Source organism: Melozone crissalis, unplaced genomic scaffold (assembly GCF_028551555.1).
Source record: "Melozone crissalis strain CALT ecotype California unplaced genomic scaffold, PUWL_Pcris_2 ptg000081l_1, whole genome shotgun sequence".
In the NCBI taxonomy this organism is placed as follows: Eukaryota; Metazoa; Chordata; class Aves; order Passeriformes; family Passerellidae; genus Melozone; species Melozone crissalis.
The window spans coordinates 1,609,509-1,632,513 of NW_026535858.1; the positions used below are offsets into that span (position 1 = coordinate 1,609,509).

Genomic DNA, 23,005 nt, shown 5'->3' on the forward strand with positions numbered 1-23,005 from the left:
AAATAAGGGGCTTTAATCAACAATTTTCATCATGATTTAAATCAGCTAGCAGGAAACACAAAATTGATTATTTAAATTAATCTTGTTCTTCATTTGTAGTTTTTAATTATTTTCCTAAGGAACAACTGATACTTCCTCACCGGAGCCTGGTACTCTTTTTTCACTTGTGATCAGGATATGCTATTACCATATTTATTTAAGAATCTGCATATTAAGTCTAAAGTTACTTAACAATTTTCATTTATGTGACAAACCGATGACTGATGCCTCTACTCCATGGCTTATTTTAATGTTCATGTTAAGGTGCACTGCAGAAAAAAGTAACATACATTAGTTACTGTGCTCAGTAAATCACATACTAATCCTAAATATGATGGAGGGATGGGGCAAGGGGAAGAACACAGGTATCAAAACTGATTCTACATTTGAAATGGACATCTTGAACACAGGAAATATTATCTCTTTGACAGCAGGCTGGGGTGTTTCTAATCACCAAATCCTTTTAAAGACTCATATGGGAGAAGGTGCAATCTCCTGTTCCCTCTTTGTTTTTAACCCCCAATGATTTTCTCAAATTGGAGTGAACTGAAAGGAAGAATGTCTTTTTGTGCATCCTGAGAAGAAATGGGTCTGTAGGAAATGGGCTTAGAGTCTCAAGAGTCCCCTGATCCAGTTGGTTCAGCAAATGCTTCAGACACTGCAGTGGCTTGACTTAATCTAAAACTTGTAGAGGTGAACTGCTATTTCTTTTAGTATTACGATGAAATTTAGGCCATAATGTTTAGTGCCACTGGTTCAGGTTTTAAATTAAAATGATCAAATTTTAAATGTATAACGATAAATACAAAAAAAAAAAATCCTACTCTGATTTTTCTGGAAAAGGGACATGTATTTTTATCTGCCTTTAATTTGCATCAACTCTAGCTCAGGGCAGTTGCAATGGCTCGAGGAGCCATATTTCTGATTCATACCATTGTGTGTAAGGTAAAAGCAAAATGAACCTTTTTGAAAAGCTTTGGGGTATATCTGTTTTTCAGATTGAAGGTATTAAATAGATAGTCACATTCATCCTTTGGGTAATTCAGCTGACTTCAGTGGAGAAACTAATGTCCAAGTTAGAGACCTGGTTTCTTGTTGGCTTCAGCCATGGAGACAGAGAGTCCAGGGCTCTCTGGGAGTACCAGGATGGATTTTCCTGTGCTGGTGGATGATCAGCCTCCCTCCCATGTGCGTCTCTGCAGGTTCCTGTTACTGAGGCTCCGTGCCAGCCGTTCTCCCAGCACCCCTGGGCTGTGGAGGGGTTTCTGCTCCTTCCCTCCCTCCCTGTCACTCCTGGAGGGGTGCAGTGCCTCCCTCCTGGTGCTGCAGCTTGGCAGCCATCAGCCCATTCTGCCAATTCCTGAGACGGTTTCCTCCAAGTCACGCTTGAGACTAAAGACAAAACAGCCAAGGCTTGGTTTCTGTTTGTTGCCCTGCCAGAAGCTGTGTGTAGCGTGCCAAGATGTGACATGCAGCACCTTGCTTTGCAGACACACACCACTCATGCTGACTCAGAGCAGGGAAACCCTCACTGCCTTGTCCCACCTTATTGCTGCTCTCATGAAACGCTTCAGCTTTGGGCTGAGGTTTAAAACTAAGGTGTGGGGGGTTTCCCCTAAAGTTTTAGCTTGGCTTGGGGTTTTCTGGGGAGAGCTTGGGTTGTTTAGAGTTTGAGCCTGAATGTTCTTTGGTAGCTGCTGATTCCAAATGATGCTTCTGGCTGCAAAACCCACTGCAAAGAAACGGAAACCAGGAGCAACAGAGTCACTTCAACAATGGCACCCCCTCAGGGTGACCCCAGCCAGCCTGTCTCTGAATTCCACATCTAGGAGGTGAAAATTATGGCCCAGGGTTTTGAATAACTTTATGCTCTATTTTGGGCTGTTTGTGCTGGTCTGTGGCCCCGGTCCCTCCCAGAAAGCAGAGTGGCCCAGCAGTGCCGTGGGCAGGGGCAGAGGCTGGAGCAGGAGCTCGGCCATCCCAGCAAACAGTGACACCGTGTGCTGGGGAGAGCCAAGGGAGCTCCTTTTGTCTCAGCATTATGCAGAGCAGTGATGGAGCAGAACATGAAAACAGCAGAAGCAAGCACTGCTGTAATGGGTAATGGATGAGCACATTTCTGATGGATTTGTTGTTGTTGTTATAGGGTTTTTCATATGTGCAAAACCTATTTGGGCCTCGGATGCCTTAGTGCTGTGAGAGCCTCAGCCTCTGCACATCCCTCTGCCTGGCCCAGCACATCCACCCCACACGGCTCCAATGCACCTTTGTGTTCAAGCTGTTCCTGTCGAGTCCTCTCTGCTCCTGCCACACAGAGCGCATGTTAATGCAAACAGGCATCAGAGAAACTAGAAATGGTGTGCAATTCAACATCATCAACTATGAAATCACTCCTCTCCCATGCAGGGCTGTATCAATCAGGTCAGCTTTGGGTCTCTTCTTCCCAGGAAGCCTCTGCTGCAGGTGCCTCTGAAAAGCACTCTGCTGTTTGTGCTCCGTGTTTCCTGACAGGGAGGCTTGTGGTCATCCATGAGCACACACCATCATCTTCCTACTGATTTAGCATGTGGAAGGATGGGTACAAACCTTTATTAAAGGCAATCTTAATCTTTCTTATGGAACATTTCATAAAAATGTAGGCTTAGAGCAGCTTTCAGAGGCAGCCACAAATTGCCAGCAGTAATACACCAAAATTAGATGGGCTAGATGGGGTTTGTCTGTTGTCATCCTCTGATTGCTTCCTTCCATCACTTGCCTTAACCGGATTTGTCCCTTAGCACCTGACCATTGTCTGGGGAGAGCTTACAAGTAACAAAACACGCTGGCACGGTTGTTTTTATATTAAAAAAAAATGTAATAACTGAGGTGCAAGTGCAAAAAGCAGTGAGTGGGTGAATGGCTGCAGAGTTGGGGTGCAGACGAATGGACGTGGGTAGGAGTGTGGATTGGTACATGGGCAGGTGCACGTATTGGTGGAGGGGTACATGAATTGGCCGTGGATGAGTGCTCAGGTGGGTGGGTGCATGCGTGGATGCATTGGTTGGTGCATGACCGGGCGGGTGCAGGAATGGGTGTGTGGTGCCCAGGTGCACGGGTTGCTGCAGGAATAGGTGGGTGATACATGGGTACGTGCACGCACGGCTGGGCGCACAAGCTGGTGCCCACCTGGACGGAGGGGTGCACTGGCGGGGGCAGGCACGGCTGTTTGGGGGCAGGTGCCTCGGCTGGTGCAGGAGCGGGCGCTCGGGCGGGCAGGTGCGCGGGGCGGTGCAGGGATGGGTGGGCGATGTACGAGCGCACGGTGCGTGCAGCGCTCGGTGCGCGCAGGGGTGCCGCGGCCGCTGCGGACGCGGTGGGCGCCCGTTGGGGCGGCCGGCCGGACAGCCGGACAAAGCCCCGTGCCGTGCCGCGCCGGGCCGTGCCGTGCCGGGCCGTGCCGTGCCGCGCCGTGCCGTGCCGTGCCGTGCAGCGCCGTGCCGGGCCGGGCCGTGCCGTGCAGGGCCGTGCCGTGCCGGGCCGCGCCGCGCCGTGCCGTGCCGTGCCGTGCCGTGCAGCGCCGTGCCGTGCCGTGCCGTGCCGTGCAGGGCCGTGCCGTGCCGGGCCGCGCCGCGCCGTGCCGTGCCGCGCCGCTCCGCACAGGTGCGCAGCTGCCGCCGGCCGTGGCAGCGCGGCCCCGGCGCTCCGGGCGGGGCGGGGCTGCGGGCCCGCTGCGGGGGCGGCGCTGCGCCCGCCCGGCTCGGCTCGGCTGGGCTCGGCTGGGCTCAGCTCGGCTCGGCTGGGCTGGCACGGGGGCGGTGGCGGCACCTGCGGCCGCGCCGTGCGGAGCGAGCGGAGCCGGGCCCGGATGTAGCCGGAACATGGCGCTGGGGGCGGCGTGACGGCGGCGGCCGAGGTAGGCAGGCAGGCAGGCAGGCGGGGAGAGAGGGCGGCGGGGCCGGGGCGCGGGGGCTGCCCGGGGCGCGGGCGGCGGCTGCCCCTGCCCGGGGGCCGCGGGAGCCGGGGGCCGCCCGGAGCCCGGAGACCGCGCTGTGCGCTCCTGGCAGCGCCGCTGCCCGCAGACAAAGGCACGGCCCGGGCATCCCGGCCGCACCTGTGCGGAGCGGCACGGCCGCGGGCGTGCCAGGGCATCCCGGCTCCTCTCCGCGGATCGCCGTAGCTGCTGTTGCTTCTGATAGCTCGCCGGGGTTTCCTACAACAATGGCTTTTCTCTTCTTTTTTCTTTTTAAGCCGTTTTGCTTTTTGCCATTTCCCCCCCCCCCCCCCCCAGAAGTTGCTCCCAACTTTCCGCGAATATGATGTGCTTTTGGGTTTCCCCCAGGGAGCAGGTGCCCAGAGAGCTGTGCAGCCGCTCCTGGAGATGCTCCTACATGCGTCCCTATACCTCTACTCCCTCTTTTTTCTTTTTTTTTCTTTCATGTAAAGGGTTAGAAATGCCTGCAATCGACTCCGCTCTTCTTTCAGTGTTCATGAGCCTCGGATCATCGCAGCTGAAGAAAATGAGCTGCATAGTGACTGCCGTGCTCGAATAACACTCCAGCCTCAGGCCAGGAGAGGTGGTTTTTTCATGGTATTGATCAGACCTTGAGATTTTTTTACCAACCCGCCAGCAGCACGCAGGCTGCCTTTCTTCCTCTTTGTTACATACCAGCCCTCTGCTAACAGAAAGAAACAATGAGATTTTTTCCCTCCCAATTTATTCAGTGTTATATCTAATGGGCTGTCATTGCCAGTAAGGATACAATTCCCAAGAACTTGAGAGGGGCCAGCAGTGACACTCCTCTGCTAGTAGCCTTTCCCGTTCATTTTAGAATTTTTTATGTGCTTTAGCATTTGTGAAATGAAGGAAATGAGTTGGTATCTGTGCTGAGAACGATCTCGGTGGTCCCTGCTGCCCAGACAGCACCAAAGGAATCCTTGCTCCGAGTGTGTTGCCTTTATTGTGCGGTGAAACTTGGGCTGCGCTGCTGGGGCTGCAGCAGGGAGCAGCCGTGCTGCCCTGCCCTGCCCTGCCCTGCCGTGCCCGCTGCCACGGCTGGCACTGGGGCTGCCAGCACGGAGCATCGCTGCTGCTGCTGGTGCTGCTGGGGACAGAGCTCTCGGCACGCCGGCTGTCGGGGTGGCTCTGGCTGTGCAGAGCCACACGCAGGCTGCTGCGGAGGTGCCAGTGGGTGTAGTGCCGCTCCTGGGGCTCCCTGGCCCCCTGCCCCCCCAGGAGCTGCACGGGAAACTGGAGAATCTCCTCTGGTTCGCGTTGAGCTTCACAAAATGGCCCTTTGCCTTGCTCTTTTTTCCTGCCCGTGCGTTGCTGTTTCTGCTGTGTGTGGATGCCCGTGGTGAGCAGCTGCTCTGCTGGGTTCCAGGTGGCAGTGAGGGATCTGGCTGCGTGGGGCAGGGCGCTGGTTTCTGAGCTGGCTGTGCCAGCTAAAGCTTTGGGAGTTACTCCTTGTGGCTCGCCTTACTCCCCATTGCTGTGGCTTAGTCGCTTTTCTTTGGCTGTAGGTCATTTTAGGTTGATGGAAGGTCTTTGCTCACTGTGGAATTGTGTATTTATGCTATCAAATGTATTAATTGGAGATAAATTGAGTAAAAGCATTATTTTAATCAAGGGAAAGACTCACATGTCTCATGTTGAGAGTGCTGAAGTTAAACTTTCTCCTTTCTCCTGCTTCAAACATGGTTTGTATCCCAGTGAGACCATGATTTCACAGTTTTCACAGATGATCTGAGTCCAGCCTGCCGTAGTCCCACATCCCTGTTGAGCAGGAGCTCGGGGTGCTGTTGCTCACCTCTGTTTCACCCTCACCCTGAGGAAGTGAGAGCCCACGGGTCACAGCAGTGTGCGTGTCCTCGGCTGGAGGGACTGCTGGGCCAGGCTTCGCTGGGCAGCCCAGGAGCCATTCCACACTGGGGAGCAGTGCCACAGAGGAACCCTGGCACGCCTGTTGTGGAGAGCCCTGGTAGGAGTCATAGCAAATCCCCTTGGCAGCCAGTCCCCCGTGGAGCCAGACCTGGTCAATCCCATCGCTCCTTTGATTCCCTTATTTCTTTGGCACCTCTCTTTGCCTCCCAGTGGCTTTTCTGTTTGTTTGGGGTTTTTCCCTTGGACATCTTCATCCATCATGAATAGTCACAGTAAGTCAGTGTTTGATTTTCAGTGAGTTCTCAGTATCCCAATGGCTGATTCTAAAATGGAAGTGTGTAACGAGCCAAGTTCCCGCAAAACATTTTACTTCCCCATTATTATTTGCCAGTGTAACAGGTTTTGGCAACTCTTACTCTGGAAACTAATATTTGGGAAGTACAATGCAATGTAAGAGATTTGCTCCCCAGTGTCAGCTCCTGCTGTCAGTCAGCTGAGAACAGACGTCTCGTGGTAGTTAATCACAACTCTTAGTTTGGCTTTACCTTATCAGTGTCACTTCTGACCCCAGATTTGCTACTGACATAGGGGAGACAAACTTCCCCTTGACATCAGCTGGGGCACGCAGCTGGGGTTTAAAGCTGGCTTCTAGGAGAGCTCCAGCTCGTGCAGCGGGAGCCCAAGAGGTGATGCTGGCACAGATCTGTCAGGGGCACAGGTGGCAGCTGCTTCAGGGATGGATGGAAAAAAGAGCTGCAAAGACAGAGCAGAAGAGCACCTGCGTCTCTGCTTCTCCTCTCTGATCACCCTCACGTCTGACACCTAAATCCTCTTCCTGCTTTGAAGCTGCTCCAGTTAGGAATCTGAAGTGTTTGGCATCTACTTGTTCAAAAACATAAACTGGCTCTGGTTTTACCGGTTTACTCTGCAAAAGCTCCAAACACGAGTGTGGCATGTGCCGAAACTGCCAGCAGGTGTGTGTGGGTACAACAGCTGAGGAGGTTCAGAGCCATAAATCCCAAACAAAACCTCTCTTTTAAATAGCTCCTTGGGATGTCCTGCTCCCGGCATTAGCATTGCTGACTCATGGTGCTGTTTGGCTGTCCTGGAGGCGTTTTTGGGACTCTGTCTGCTTTGCTCCGTGCAGAAGTCAGAGCAGTTCGTTTGTTGCATCTGCTGCAGGGTTTGGCCAGGTTTCCCCAGGTTTGGTGAAAGCTGAGCAAAACCTCTGTTGTCAGGATGGAATGGTGTGTGATTGCAGCCAGGTGAAACCAGACAAGTGATGATGGAGATTTCAGGTGGTTGACAGCCTCACACCTGTAGGGCCTACACTTTCTACCATCCTTCAGTTATACTCTTTATTTTTACCATTAATTCTAATCTCTTGAACATACTTGTCTTGCTACTCTCAGTAGCAATTTGAAGCCAGAAATATGTTTTAAACAACTGTTGGCTTAAAAAATGGATGGCATGACCAACAGAGCCTTGGTTTTGATGGCACCTTCCCTTGTAGCTTATCCAGTGTCTGATACAGGTTTATGTGTTGCTCAGTAGGAGCTTCATAGTGTACCTTCCTTCTTTCTAGATACAAAGCTTGATATGTTTATGACGATTTCCCCCAATTGCATTCAGCTGTGATGGGTGGTGAGGTGTGCCAGAGCACTCCCTGATGCACAGCTGCATTCACTTCATAATCAGGGAACAAGCTGAAAGGGGGAATGATTCAAAACCATTAACAGCTGTGAACAAAACCCCAGTTAGTTCTGTCCGTTCAAAAGGCAGCTCCTCCTAGCTCCCTTCAGAGCAAATTTCAGAGCGCTTTAGTGGTGTTTAATGTTCAGGTAACTCTAATTAAGCCTTTATTCCATTAGGCCACAGAGATTCACGGGGGACTTGGCTGTTAGTGCGGGTGCTTCAGCCTGCATGTCACCGAGCCCAGGAGGACTCAATGTTGCATTTGGGGGTCTGTCCCTGTGACAAAGAAAACAAAATATTTCCTCTGCAATTACATGTTAAATTTTGCTTGTTTTGGTTTTTTTCCTGGAGAGAAAACAACTCAGGGGTCAGGACTGCGGCCAAGGCTTCTGGTCTAAGACCAGCCACAGTATTTGGTTCTCTCGTGTTTCAGCTGTGCCTGTTGAAAGCCCTGGCATGAAATTCCAGCTTTAAACCAAGTTTTGTGCCTTAGAGGGTTCAAAGATATCCCTTTGTGAGCGCTGCCTGCGAGCGCAGCGATGTGAGAAGTGTGTGCTCCCATTGCGTCACGCAGGGCCAGCCACAACACACCAAGTCAGCTAGTTTGCATCTTTTCCAACTTTTTCTTTTCTGTGCCGTGTGAGAATGCTGCCACTTTTGGAAGGTGCATCTGGTGGAAGTGCAAAGCTAATAACTGTTTCAGATACAGAGCTTGAATATCTTTTGAAATCAAACCAGCAAAGCAGAAATACGTGAATCAAGTTTAGCTCCTCAGGGCTGCCGTTTGCCATTTGCAACCTTCCTTATCTCCTGAGCGAAGCTTTTATTTAAACATGAGCCGTAGATGCCAGTTAATATTTACACGTCGTGAGCCGCCAAAGCTGGCTCCTGTGAGGGCTGGGGGCAGCCCTGCCTTCCCCCAAGCTCAGGGCACGGTGCACCCACCCTGTGTGCGCATATGGCGTGGGCACGGCCAGGCAGGGCGGCGTGGCTCGCTCCGAGCACACGGTGATGCAGAGTGGAAGTGAAGCCCTGTCTCCCCTCATTTTCCTTCTGGGCTCTCCTGGCTGTGCTCTGCTGCTGGAGGCTGCTGCCGGCAAAGGGCTCTGCCCGCAGCGGGGCACGCTGCCCCGGTGCCACAGGGCCGGGGCTCCGATTCTGCTGAACAAAGATGCTCTGCCAAAAATAGGTTAAGCCAAAGAACTTAGATGCCAAAAATAGCACGAGATATTTTTTCCATTTTCTGACTGTCCTTTTTTTGACTGTGTTTTGGATTTATTGTTCCCTGCTGGAGGCAGCTAAAGAAATAAAAGAGGTACCGCAGCTGTAGGCGAGGGAATAGTGGAAATAGACATACACGGTCACCTCTGATGGGGGAAAACTACATGTGTCAGCTATCCCTGTAGAAATACACAAAACTGACAATGTAAACAAACATGTGCCGTGTCACTAAAACGCTCTCTTAGCAGAAATGTTGTTTTTTTTAGAGGTTAAGGTACCCCACAAAGGGAAGGGTGGAGAGAATCCTGGTGACAAAGGGGAGGACAAAAGAAATGCCAGCAAACAGAAACTGGAATGAATAAATGCCACAGGAATGATCCTGGTGATAGCCCTGTAAACCTTTTATTCCGACAAGCTCTGCTGCGTGTGAATAATTCACTCGTCCCAAACTGGTGGCAGTAAAATCCACCCAGCACTTTTCATAGAGGCTGGGCAGGTTAGAGCTGGTAAAATGTAAGGCTTCTTTCTGGGGATTGTCCATAGGAAGTTTTGTGTGATGAGTTAAACTCCAGCTGCCCCGCTGCCCAGGCTGGAGGCATGCTCAGAGGCTGAGCTGATGGCTTGCACTGCAGCTATTTAAGGGGCTGAGCCTGGAGCTGGGAGTCAGGAGGCACCGTGGCTCTAATCCTGCCTCTGCTGCTCACTGAGCCACCTCCGAGAAGTTATTTAACCTCTGCGTGCCTCTGCTTCCCTCGGGGTAACAGCAGGGATTATGATAATTGCTTCTGAAAAGCACCTTGGGTGTTTCGTTTTATTTTTTTTCCAAAGGTGCAGAACTCTCCAGTTCTGAGCTGGAGAAGCTTGATCCATCCCGGGAGACTTTTCACAGGATTGTGAAAACAATTCTTAATGCCATATTGTTTGTTTGGGTCATGTAAATAAAGAAACTTAAAAGATTTTTGATGCATTTTTTGCACACCACCCACAGAAGGGCTCTTAAGATACAACCAAAGGACATAGAAATGAGGTATAGTTCAAAAGGATTGTTACAGGACACTTCGTGAAATGCAGGTAAACTGGCAGAATGTTTAAATTGTTTCCTTTTTCAACCAAATTCTGCCAAGGCCACAGAAAGCGGGGTTTGCATGTATTAAACTTCTCTCACTTGGGTGTAAAGAGCCCAAAGGCAACAGATTTGTAGCATTGCTCACTTGGATTTGGAGGGTATTTGGTTTTGTGTTTTACAGCAAAGGGTGATTTTCTAGGCTGAACAAGTAGGAAGGTTCCCTGAGAGTGAGATGAGAACAAAGTAAATGTGCCCTGAGCTGTGCCTCTATCCCAGATTTTGAAGCATGCTGGAAAGAATAATGGTACATGAATTTCTCCCTGTTGCACGCACTGAACTCCTCCTTCCCAAAGAGCAGAACTTGTTCCTATTGAAGCTTTGTGTCACAGGGAAATGTTAATCAAAGGGCAGAGAATTGCACGGCTGAGCTGCAGCTGAGAGCAGCGTGCTGCAGTAGCAGTGTGAGCATGGTGCTGTCAGTGGGGTGGCACTGTCCCTGTCACAGGGTGTGCACAGGAGCAGTGTGAGCATGGTGCTGTCAGTGGGGTGGCACTGTCCCTGTCACAGGGTGTGCACAGGAGCAGTGTGGGCATGGTGCTGTCAGTGGGGTGGCACTGTCCCTGTCACAGGGTGTGCACAGGAGCAGTGTGAGCATGGTGCTGTCAGTGGGGTGGCACTGTCCCTGTCACGGCTGTGCACAGGAGCAGTGTGAGCATGGTGCTGTCAGTGGGGTGGCACTGTCCCTGTCACGGCTGTGCACAGGAGCAGTGTGAGCATGGTGCTGTCAGTGGGGTGGCACTGTCCCTGTCACGGGTGTGCACAGGAGCAGTGTGAGCATGGTGCTGTCAGTGGGGTGGCACTGTCCCTGTCACGGCTGTGCACAGGAGCAGTGTGAGCATGGTGCTGTCAGTGGGGTGGCACTGTCCCTGTCACGGGTGTGCACAGGAGCAGTGTGAGCATGGTGCTGTCAGTGGGGTGGCACTGTCCCTGTCACGGGTGTGCACAGGAGCAGTGTGAGCATGGTGCTGTCAGTGGGGTGGCACTGTCCCTGTCACGGGTGTGCACAGGAGCAGTGTGAGCATGGTGCTGTCAGTGGGGTGGCACTGTCCCTGTCACAGGGTGTGCACAGGAGCAGTGTGAGCATGGTGCTGTCAGTGGGGTGGCACTGTCCCTGTCACAGGGTGTGCACAGGAGCAGTGTGAGCATGGTGCTGTCAGTGGGGTGGCACTGTCCCTGTCACGGGTGTGCACAGGAGCAGTGTGAGCATGGTGCTGTCAGTGGGGTGGCACTGTCCCTGTCACGGGTGTGCACAGGAGCAGTGTGAGCATGGTGCTGTCAGTGGGGTGGCACTGTCCCTGTCACGGGTGTGCACAGGAGCAGTGTGAGCATGGTGCTGTCAGTGGGGTGGCACTGTCCCTGTCACAGGGTGTGCACAGGAGCAGTGTGAGCATGGTGCTGTCAGTGGGGTGGCACTGTCCCTGTCACAGCTGTGCACAGGGCCTGGGCAGCTGCAGCAGCAGTGTTAATGGTGCTGTGTTATCCCGTGCTCCAGTGCCCAGGCCGGGGCTGTAATCAAAGCCACTGGCTGCTGTGGAGCCCAGGAGATAAAGAGGTGCTCCTGTTTTTGTGCAGGAGATTGAAATGAAACAGCCCAAAGCGGGGGCTGTGCTGCATCTTCCCAGCACCAGGGATGTGGGCCCTGTCAGCGTGTTTGGGGAAAGGCCTGACTGCCAGAATAGCTCAGTGCTGCTCCAGAAGTTGCAGGTGGTGATTGCCTTTTAAGTTCTGCTCTCTGTTGTGACGTTTTTAGGGCAGTAGATGAAGGATGGAAAGTAGAAACACAAAGAAACGAGAACAATGCGGTGTGGGGATGCCTGCTCTTACCGTGTGGCTGGATGGAGACAGGGCTGTCCTGCCGGAGTCAGGGAGGGCTGGCAGCGAAGGAGAGGTTATTGCCAGTAGGTGCCCTGCCAAAACCAACTATTGATGACAGGGCTCAGTGTAAAGCAGATGGTGTAATCCATACCCTACAGACTGCCTGGGGAAACACGTGCAAAACCACGTGCCGGAGTGCCAGGAGGATTTACTGCGAGGGGTGAGGCAGGAGGAGCCTTCCCTTGGATGGAGATGGGAGCTGAGGCTTGGGTCTGGGGAGCAGGGAGAGTGCTTTACTGAGGCAGGGCTTTTATGAGGGGCTCAGGCATGTCTCTCGTGTTCTGGTATTAGAGATGCAGCACAGAAACTACTGAAATGCAGCATCCATCCCACGTCAGTGCTTTCTGTACCCAGTCTCTTTGAGGACCAACTCTTGGCACTGCCACATTCACAGGGAGACCACGGAGAGCTTTTTCAAGTACTTAAGAAGTACAAGGCATGAGGTAAATAATTTAAACACTGGTTCAGAGCATTGCTAGCTGAAAAGTGACTTACAGTCTCTTCACAGGCTAACAATAAATGGATGGTTTTTCTTCTGTTTGGGGACAGGAGTATGGAATGTGTTGCCCATCAGCGGAGCTGCTTCCTTCCAAGAGAAATGTTTGCTGTAATGAATCATGGAATGACCTGGATTGGAAAGGACTTTAAAGATCATCTTGTTCCAGCTCCCCTGCTGTGGGCAGGAGCACCTTCCACTGTCCCAGCTTGCTCAGAGCCCTATCCAGCCTGGCCTTGAACACCTCCAGGGATGGGGCATCCAAAACTTCTCCCCACCACCCTCACAGGGAAGGATTTCTTCCTAAGCAGTTAAACTAGACCTACTAGGTTTGAAGCCATTTCCCTCATCCTCTCACTCCATGCCCTTGTAAACAGTCTCTTTTCATCTTTTTTATCAGCCCCCATCAGGTACTGCAAGGTCCAGTTAGGTCACCCTGGTGCCTTCTCTTCTCATGAACTCAAGGCCAGGGCTTTTTTCTTCCCAGGATGTCGGAGAATGACTTAAAGAAAAGGCCATGAGACATACAATTGAGAGAAAAGTATAGGGGAAAAGTAAAGCAGTTTCTAACAGTTCTCAGCCTTCTGATTTGTATAAACAATTAGACTCTCTCAGGCATCATTCTATAAACAATGGAGTTCTCGGATTGTCTTCCCATAATAAGCAGAACACCGTCTCTGGGAAGGCCTGCCATCCTGAGAACAGATGTAGAAGTTTTGGGAACGCTGGTTTCTGTTTTAGTTTCTGGTTTCTGTTTTGGTTTCTGTTTTTAATAAACAATTGTAGGTATTCTAAAACAAGAGGAGTGGTTAGAAGTTTCTCTGTTAGCCTATCATGAAATTGGATTACAGAATATTCATGGCGTTCGTTAGCACTGTTATTTAAAGTGATTGATTGATCAATAAAGTTGGAGTTCGATGCATTACCAGGATGGTCGTTCTCCCCTTCACTTCAATACCAGGAGTCCAGTCTGAATTTGGACCTCATCAGTGCAATGGATCCCTGGCATTGTGTGTGTGATGGGAAAAACCTGGTACCTCTGTGGCTCACATTTATTATAAACTTCTGTTTGTAGAAGCATTTTGACTTCTTCCTCAGCGTCTGGTAGGACTTGGTCTGCAGTATGTTGTTACTGCATTTAATTTTTACACAACAACCTGATGCTGCTTCTGAAGAGAGATCTTCAGCTGAGGATTAAAGGGGTTTTGTGTGGTTTTGTTCCATAGCTTTTGCCATTTTTGTTCCTCGCCTGTTTACTTTGCTCTCGTATTGATCTGAGAGCATCTTGCTATTTTCCTGCAATTTCCAATTCTGTGTGAGGAAGAAAAATAGTCAACTGTCCTGATTTAGCTAGAAATTAAACTGCAACTATTTTTCCATGGAAAATTTCCTTAATAGGAAAATTGGTGATAATTGCTAACTAATGCTTTTTAAAGACTTTTTTAATGGCTGAAAGACTGTCAGGCTGTCAATCAAGACAGATATTGGATAATACTCCATTCTCCTGACAAGTTCCCTTTATTATATGAGGCATGTGTTTCGCTCTGTAAATTTGAGCTGCTCAGAATTTGCCCTTTAGTATTTACTTTTCCTGTCCTTTCTCAGTATTACTCAAGTAGTCCTCGGGTACCTGTACAGCATGGTCAAATGGATGTAATAATCTTTGAAGAAAGGAACTTGGAGATGTGATTAGCTCTGTAGTATCATGGTATTCCTGAACCTTTTAACAGTCTCACCCTGTCATTCCATGAGGCACCCGCCTGTCCTTGCTGAAAGCAGCTCCAAAAGGCAGTGCCTGCCTGTGTGATGAGACACTAAAGCCAGGCAAGTGTGAAACTCTGAGTTGCATGAACATTTGTGGTCCTTATAGCCATTGCTCAAGACTTTTGCCTATAACATAGAGCATTTCATTTTCTCCTTATTTCTTTTAAAGTAGATTTGGAGAGAAAATTGAATGTTTTCTTGTATGTCTCAGGTTCCAAAGGCCTGGGGTTTTCAGAGAAACTGTTAAAACAGGAGAGTTATAATCAATGCACATACTTGACCTGCTGAGAGTAGCATCTCTCCAAAGTATTGGCTGCTCTTTCATGGTTCTGGATTTAAAGCACTATGAAGCAAAATTTATCTCAACTCCAGTCACGACTGGCATTGCATGTAAAGCACCTCAAATGTACAAAACTGGTTCAAAGCAGAGCAGTCAGCGTTCCCAGACCATTTCCCCACCTCCAGCAGTATTTGCATGTTGGATACCATTGCCTTTCATGCGCCGGGAGGTCCTGGAGTTAGCATCTGTAGCAGGCTTTGCTGCTCAGGCTGGGCAGGGCATGGCAAACTGCTCCAGCAATGTTCCCGTGCTGCTGAGGGGAAATACAAGTGAAAGGACCAAGTACAGTATTGATTCTGGCGTAGATAACAGTAAAAATGGCCATGATGTCAGAGCAAAGCATTGCAGTCATTAGGGGAAATAATGGGAAAAATAAAATTAGAGAAATAACCATCTCCCTTGGCCTGCAGATAAATCAAAGCTTAGCCCTTGATCTCTCATCGCTCACTAGCCCGGAACATAAATCCAAGGGTTTATCATTAAGCCTAATGGGTTGTAAAATCTGGGCTATTTTGGAGGTAGTTGCAGAGATTTGCAGCCCAGGCAGAGAGCGGGCTCCGAGCCACTGGGCCTTGTGTAACTGGGTAAATAGCAAGCTTCAAGTAATGCCATAAAGCTATCAAATGTAATAACTAATGCAGCAGGGCAGCGTGGGGAGGGGAGCCTCGCTGGGGACAGGATGGCCATCCTGACGGAACAGCCCTGGGGCAGGAACAGCTTTAGGAACCAGCTGAGGTCCTGTTGCTGTACTGGACTCCAGGTCTGTGCATCTGCTTTGGTTCACATGCAGCACTTTTGTTTTCTGCTCATAGTTCTGCCCTCACCGCGGGCCCCGGGGAGCCAGCAGCACAAACCAGATACACAGGAGGCACCAACACCTCTCTTACTTTGTCATCGCCAGTTAAATATTTATGACAGCGCTTCACAGCGTGCTGGTAAATGCATGCTAGCATATTATGTAAGAGCAATAACATTCTGGAAGGAGGAGACTTCACTAGTGTCCTTTGCTAGTAAATCTGTGCTGCCAGCTCACTGTGGTGAGGCCATGTAAAGGCCATGCCTTTTTCCCCAGTTATTTTAAGTGAAATGGGTGTTCTGCTGCCCGTGTGGAAATGGGCATTCAGCTTTTACCGGCATTTGTAATCACATGTGTTTTAAAACTGCTCTCCATCTCTTATTCAGGGGAGAGTTTGGATCAGGTCAGGCTCCTGTAGAAGTTGATAGCTCTGAATGTACAAGTGAGCAGCAGGTTTTGGTGTGTGATGGGGAGCACATCCCTCGGTGAGGGAGCTGGGGAGAGGGGATCTGGGCTGGGCGTCTTTCGGGTTAATTAAGAGTTCCAAGCAGCTCGTACTTTTCCTGAAGGGCTGTAGAGTATTGATTCCTATCAGTGCTGTACTGCTCCAGAGAAGGGGATTCTTGGGAAATCATTTGCAAAGTCAGTTGTGCCCAGACTGACCTGAGTCAGACTGAAGTTTGGGATGGGTGGCATAGCTTCTGGGAGAATTTGCTGCAGAGTGCTGACTGTGAAAACAGAAAGCTGATGTAGATTTGACTGTGGGACAAGTGAGAGCGTAAGCCATCAAAGGAGAGCCTGTCTAGCTTAGCATAAATAAATCCAATTGATTTAAAGAGAGGTGTGTACATTTGTGCCTTAATGAATGCAGGAGAGGCTCCCCCCACGCCTTTCCCTCCCAAAGGCAGCATCAGGAACCTGTGCTTAGATACGTTTCAGAACTGCAGAAAACAAACTTAGGAGTTAGAGATGATTTGTACTTGGCATGAGTGCTGTTCTCTGTCGTGATGGCTTTCCTAGCAGCAGTGCATGTGTTTGGGAAGACATTTTGGGGATCTGTGCCAGTGAGAGCCAGCCTTGGAAGCAAACAGTGTGGGGATGGCTGAGGCAACAAGCCGCTAGCACGGAGGATGAGCCAGCATGTAGCAGCTCTGGGGAGGGTGGGCTGCAGGCACTGAGGGCCTTGCAGGCTTGGGCACATCCTCTGCACAGTCATGGAGAGATGAAATGTTCAGCAGGTACTGGATTATTTATCTGCTGCACACACGGGGGTGTTTACAAAAAACAAGTGCTCGATGATCGAGACTGTTATCTTAGCTTTCACCAAAGATGCTGAACGGATGCCAAGTGGGAAAGTGAAACCTGCCAAAATCACAAAGTAGCACTAGAAGTTGCTGACTTTTAATTTTGAGCCTTTGCATACAGAGGCAGCCCTAATTATGTGTGCTGTTTGATACACGTGGTTGAGCAGCAGTTGTTTGTGCATTGATTATGTCTCAGTACCTGCTGGTGCAGACTGGGAGTGCCTCGGCTGAGCCGGGCAGGAGTCCCCAGAACCATGGACTGCTCTTACAGGAGGGGCTCCTCCATCTGTCAGCTCCCACTGTGAAGTCTTTGCCCAGCTTTGTGTTTCTGAAAGCCCTGTTGGAAGATGTGGTGAGGTTTTAGTTCTTTTGGTGCAGTTTGAGAAGCAGAAGCTGTGATAGAGCTTGGTACTTTGCTGGGAACACCCACTGCATTATCTTGTAATTCTGTATTGACCCCAGTTCTCCAAACACTTTCCTTGAATTTCAGACCTCAGGAGACTGCTGGATTATGCCATGGGGGCCTGAAAATTCCCTTGTACATTTGAGAAAGGCGATGGGATGGGCACATCTTGGATGGTGTTGGGTTTGATCCATGGGATGGGCGTTGATTCTATGTCTGGCTGGGTATCAGTTCACTTCTGTAACGTACCTGGCAGTTCCAAAATTTCCTGAATGTTGCTCTCTCCCTCTTACATTTCTCTCTTCTAATGTTTTTGAATTTTGCAGCTTTATATAGGCTCCTTCTCCTCCCCCTCTCGCCACTTGGTGCTTCTTCTCCTCCGCCCCAGTTACTAAAATCTCTCCCTGGTGCCTCACCATCGTCAGCAGAGCTCTTCATCTGCAGGCTGCGAGCAGAGCAGAGCACACTGGGGGAAGGAGAAATGATCCTGCACCCCCCTTAAGTTTTGAAGTGGTTGGAAGTTGTTGGCTGATCAAAGGTGGCGCACAGGAGCCTCTTCTCTTTGCCTCCTCCGTCCTTTGTTGGCAGCTCTCTCCTGTTCTGGCTGGCAGGGCTCACCCCTCGGGCTCTGCAGGGCCCTGCTGGAGTGAGAGAGGCTCTGCATTTCCAGATAAAAGCCCTTCTGAGTAGCCTGGTGTGTAATTCCCAGCTGCAGAGTTCCTGCAGTCAGGGTGGTAGGTGCTTTCCAGAAGATGGGAACCCCTGTGGCAGGGAGAGTGAGGAATTTTGGGAAGAGGGGTGAAACAGAGGGAGGACAATGCTCAACTGAATCAGCTGGTGAGAAAAAGCCATTCTGGTTGCTGCAGTCATCAAACCATGACTGTGAGAGTGTTGTGAGCAGCATTTACATGGAGAGAGCTTGTGTAGGTGGGTGAGGAACAGATGTGTCCCTGCCCTTGGAGGTTCTGCAGCTGGACAAAGCCCTGAGCAGCCTGCCCTGTCCTGCTGCAGCCCCTGAGCACAGAGACCCCTCAGCCAGGGGGAGCCTGACCCTGCTCTGTGTTTGAGAGAGGAGCAAAACAAACAAAAATGTTTGGGTCATCGCCAAGGGGAAGTATTAGGAGTGACATGGTGAATTTGTTTTAATTTAATCTGGACTTAATCACTGGTTTAGACTGTACTGGAGGCTTTCAGCTCTGGTGAGGGGTTGGTTGGATAAATGTATTTATTATCCTGCTATTCATTTTCCAGGGATGAACATACCAGGTACTTAAAAGCATGTAGCAAGGAAGAAACAAGAAAAAGCAGACAAATTAAGTGACTCCTGCCAGATTAATTATTCTGTTACATCTCAACTCATATTTTTAAACCTACAACTTTGAAAGGGAATGTTCAAAATTATCTTTGCAATGACCATCTTTCCATCTAATTTAAAGTCATTCAGCTTTACAAGAAGTAATTATGCTCCACACTAACAAATGAAAAGACATGGCAACATCAGGAAAACTAATTATTCAAGCGGTCTTTCTTACATAAAATAGCCAGCTAATCTCCCAGCTTCAGTCCTTGAGTGCTATTGCAACTACCCTCCTGAAAGAGAGCCTCATTCTCGGTGCATTGGCAGTCTGCCTCTGTCCCTGATGGCTCCCTGTGTAGTCAGTCATGGTTTGGGGGTTAAGAAATCCTTCTCTTTTATTTCTCTATCTCTTCTTGCACCCTGTGCAATTTTTTTCCTTGTGACCAGTGAAAGCGAAGCTCAGGGAATGGAAGTTTGTGTCCTGCTTAGAAAAATAAGGAAATCTCCAGACTTGCTGCTCTTCTGCTGCTCTGGCCATCACCCTTGAGACCTTCTGAGGCTGTGGAGGAATGTAAATGTTTTGTAAGTCATTAACTAGTGCACTTGAGGTGGTTATTATTAGCCTAACTCTACTTCTTATAGAAAAATAGAAGGAAAAGAAAAAGCCCTGCTTGCAGAAGAACTCCTAATAATAAGTTGCTGTTAAACACCTCAAGTCCTGATACCTGCGCCTTTCTCTTCTCAGAGTTCTCAGTCCATCTCACTGTCCACTCAAAGCCCTCTTTAGCCTTACTGACCCTTCTAGAAATTCAAAAATGCCTCTTTTGCAAGAAAGTATTTCTAATTCCTGATTGCTCTTAACGTTAAAAACACCTACAGAAAAAAAGTCAGTGAGTCATCAGTGTCCTGTGCTGCCTTCAGGAGGAGCATGATGCTGATGGGTGGCTTTTATTTTTCCTGCTGGGAGAAGCAGGAGGTGGAGGTTGGTAGTTTCTTCCATTCTGCTCCAGGATCCACTTGGGATAATAAATCTATTTATGCTTTCCAGCATGCTTTTAGGTATTTTTTCTTGAAGTCAGTATCTGCATATTTGCGGCTGTCTTTGCAGTAAGTGGAGCGTCTTCAATACTTGCTCCTAATTCTGTTGGCCCTAAACTGGTTTGGTCAATGTTTGCAGTTCTGGGCTGTTGGTGAGATACTTTTGGGGGTGTGCAGGACCATCCTGTGCCCCTGTGCTGTATTCCCACACCTGCACCCCTGTGTGCCATCTGTGCCCTGCTTGGGAGCGCCCTGCTCCGTCATGCTGCCCGATGGCACTGGGATCATCCGTGCTTCATTCTGCTGGGAACACCTGCCTGCTGTTACTGTCTGTGCAAGCATTGCAGCCACGTGCAGGGATCAGCCCCCTGGTCAATAGAGAAATTGCTGCTACAGCTAAACAAGCTGCAGCAAAGCCCCAGGGAGCCACAGCCGGAGCCTGGCCCTCGGCAGAGCTTCAGTGCATCTGAATCATGGGATTGTTTGCTGCTTTTGTTCCTTTCTATCTCATAACATTCCTTAATTTTATACTTTCGTCTCAATTATTGCAGAACATAAGGTTGATGTTGACGGGGAACGATTCATGAGGCTTTCAAGACTTCTTTCCTGATCCCAAGTTACTCGAAGGATTGTTGTGTTTGCAAAGGCAACGCTGCTGTCCCTGCCCTGGGAGAGGCTTTGTGTTTCCCAGCACTGAATTTACATGGACATTTTAAAGGCAGTTTTGTGTGCGCAGCAGTCACTGGCAGAGCCATCAGGATGAGTGCCCAGTGGCTGGCAGTGGCTGGGTTCGTGTCCCCTCTGCCTGTGCAGGGATCCCAGCTGAGCTGGCGCTGGCACGCCTGCCCTGCTGCCTGCAATGGGGATGACACTGCAGCTCACTGGGGCCGTGCTGTGCCGTGAGCTCACTCACCCCTCCAGCTCTCTCGCCTTTGGCAGCCAGCTCTGTCCTGCTCCCTGTTCTGGATGATCAAGGCTTGTTAATCCTTTCCCTAAAAAGTTATGTGCTAGCTCTTCATCTGTGGCCAGTTATAGCAACAAGCTGCTTTTCAACACTCCTGATCATCACTGGGGTTTTGGGTGGTCTACCATTTATCCAGAAGTATGTATCTGTTCAACCTTTGTCTGCTGTGCTAGTTTCATATAAATGAAATATTTATAAATAATAATAAATAACATTTCTTTATTAAACACATTTTCCTGTGCTCTTCAGTGGAATTTGCCAAGGACTGTCTCTTTTTATAAATCTTGCTAAATTCTTGTCTTTGAAATTGCAGAATTTTGCAGCTTCCACCCCCAGAAGTAACAGTGCCCTGAGATCTGCTATCTGATTTTCCTTCTTTCCTGCTCCTAGCACTTCCCTGTATTAATTTGCATTTTCCAAGACAGACGCTTGGCCCCGGTTTCCTTAGGGAATGCTGCCCTTCCTTGGCAAGGCTCGATCTGCTCCAGGAGGCTGCTTCAGTCCCTTTTGCTGTGAGTCCCTTTTCCCTTCACTCATCTGTGTTTGAGCACTTCAGAGGATGTTACTGTGGTGGAGGAGTAAGGAACAGAGAGAGCAGCCCAAATCTCACATCAGCCCTACATTGTGCCTGCAGGCTCCTCTCCCTCCTTACTCTGCTGCTGCCTGGGTGGACTGCAGCTACCGAGTCCCTCCGGGGCATTTCCCAAATGTGGCGGATCCCCAGGGATGCACGAGGCTGTCCCAGATTAACATTGTGGTTTTCTGAGGCTCATCTATTCAAATATGTTTAAGCAAATGGAGTATTCATGATTCTAGATAAAATTAAGAGGGAGGAGGCAGTGGTTTCGCATTTTGAAAGCAAACATTTAAAACAGATGCAGCCTGCTGGGAAGGATCACATTGAATTGCATGACTTTTTGAAAGAAAAGAACATCCATTTGACTCAAGTCCTCAGTATGAAAGATTAGGAGTTAAGAGACATTTTTCGCCCACTTTGAAAGTAAATGTATTTTAAATTTAATTCTTTGGCGCAGCTGCTGCTTTCTCTCTCTGGAAAGTCTTCCTTTTGCTTTGAGCAATGTAAAGATGTGGGCTGGGTGCTAATCCAGTTTAAGATTCCAAACTTCCTTTCCACTCTTTGGAGATTTTCCCATCGCCACCTTCTAGATAAATGTAGAACTGTCTTTTATTTTAACACGGGACTGGTTTAGGGAGATTTGTTGGAGATTCATCAACTCAGCGCAAGGACAAGTACGAGTGTGAAGGTTTCATGTTATTTTGGAATAGATAAATCAATGTAAGACGGTATGAAATCAGCTGGTTTCTCTTTTCCCTCCAGTACGAATACGTAGTGCTGCCCACATTTGAGACACTGACCCAGAGCAAGGCAGGAGCTGTGAGAGGGTGCTGTTGGGGCGGGCAGGAGCAGAGGCAGGACGATGCTCCTGGTGCTGCTCATGGCTGCTGGCTGTGGTGGGGTTACTGCTGCAGTGCCCGCTCCCCTGCGGCTGCAGCACGGCCTGCACAGCGAATGGGGAGTCAGGGGTGCCAGAGCTCCGGGCAGTCTGGTGCTTCCTGAGCTCTCTCACCCCCCTGGACTGCAGGAGGAGCTGCTGAGGGCACACCGCACCAAGTGCCAGCGCTGGGAGACCTGGGCTGAAGCAGCAGCAGGATTTTGCTGTCTCACTGCCCTTGTCCTGATCCAGGCTGCCCCAGGGACTTCCCTCTGCTGTCTCCAGGGAGAGCCTCCTCCTTTCCTGTTCCTCTTCTCCTGAGGAAAGGGAGTGTATTTTGTGCATTGAGCATGCTGATCTAGAGCTCATTAATGCTGTTGTACCATTCTGAATGCATCAGCTGTGCCCATAATACTCAGTCTGAAGCCATTATTCTCTAGAAGTGATCTTCCTATCTTCCTTTATTATTGTTAATATTATTATTAATTTTATACAGCCAGCACTGAGCACTTTTCCAATAGTAACTTGTATTTAGTGACTTATTAAGGTTTATCCAAGTCACAGATTCCCAGCGGATGTTCTGAACTTGTTTCTTATTTAAAAACATCATCTAAATTCAAATCAGGAATTAACACAGTTCTGCAAATGACATTCACCCCTCTGCAGAAGGGCCAGCATTAATCCTGTGTGCTGCAGCAATGGTATTTCAAGCCTTGTTTGAGGGCTTTAGTGGCTTAAATCAGCCTTAGGCAAAGCACAGGCGTCTGCAATAGTTAGACAGGACTAACTTTGGGCAGCCAGTTTAAATGTGTCAGAGGGGCTGGATCAGGACATGGGTTCCCTTCATGGCCAGGGAGGAGACACAGTGCTCCACAAAACCTTCCTGCGTCACTTGGTGCTGGAGTTAGTGCCTACAGACACCATCTCACCCAGCCCTGTTCCCAAAGCATTTGTCCTGCTGCTGGAATCCTGGCCTTTGCTGGGACAGGGGCAAGGTCCCTGTTACAGGGCTCCAAGGGAGCAATGGGGTGCTGGCAGAACCAGCAGGATCCGTCTTTAGGGGCACTTGCAGCTTCTGCTGAAATTCAGGTCAGGTTGGTCTGGTTCCTGTAGGGCTCTCAGGAAATCCCCACTGCAATATATGAATGTATTTGCCTCCTCACTGTTGTCATCAGCAATCCATGCTGTTTGAGTTCCCACCAAACCCGTTGTGCTGGGCCCGTGGGTGGGTTGGAGAGCTTCCATCCATCCCTCCCGTGCCTCTGTAGGGTACAGTCTGCCCTGGGCATGGGAATTGTGAAGTGGGGCTCTGAGTGCAGGAGGAATGTGATAC

The 23,005-nt window shown here is 49.7% G+C and overlaps 1 protein-coding gene across 2 annotated transcripts in view; it reads left to right on the forward strand.

Moving 5' to 3' along the window:
* Positions 1-23,005, forward strand: part of PAK5 (p21 (RAC1) activated kinase 5) — a 158,455-nt gene that overhangs the window by 73,252 nt on the left and 62,198 nt on the right. Inside the window, exon 1 of one of the 2 annotated variants that reach the window (XM_054290460.1) lies at positions 3,926-3,931. The exons of the other annotated variant lie outside the window; for it this stretch is intronic. The gene's annotated coding sequence lies outside the window, so the exon portion shown is untranslated. Of the gene's footprint in view, positions 1-3,925; positions 3,932-23,005 lie in introns of those variants that run through there. 2 annotated transcript variants of the gene reach the window in all.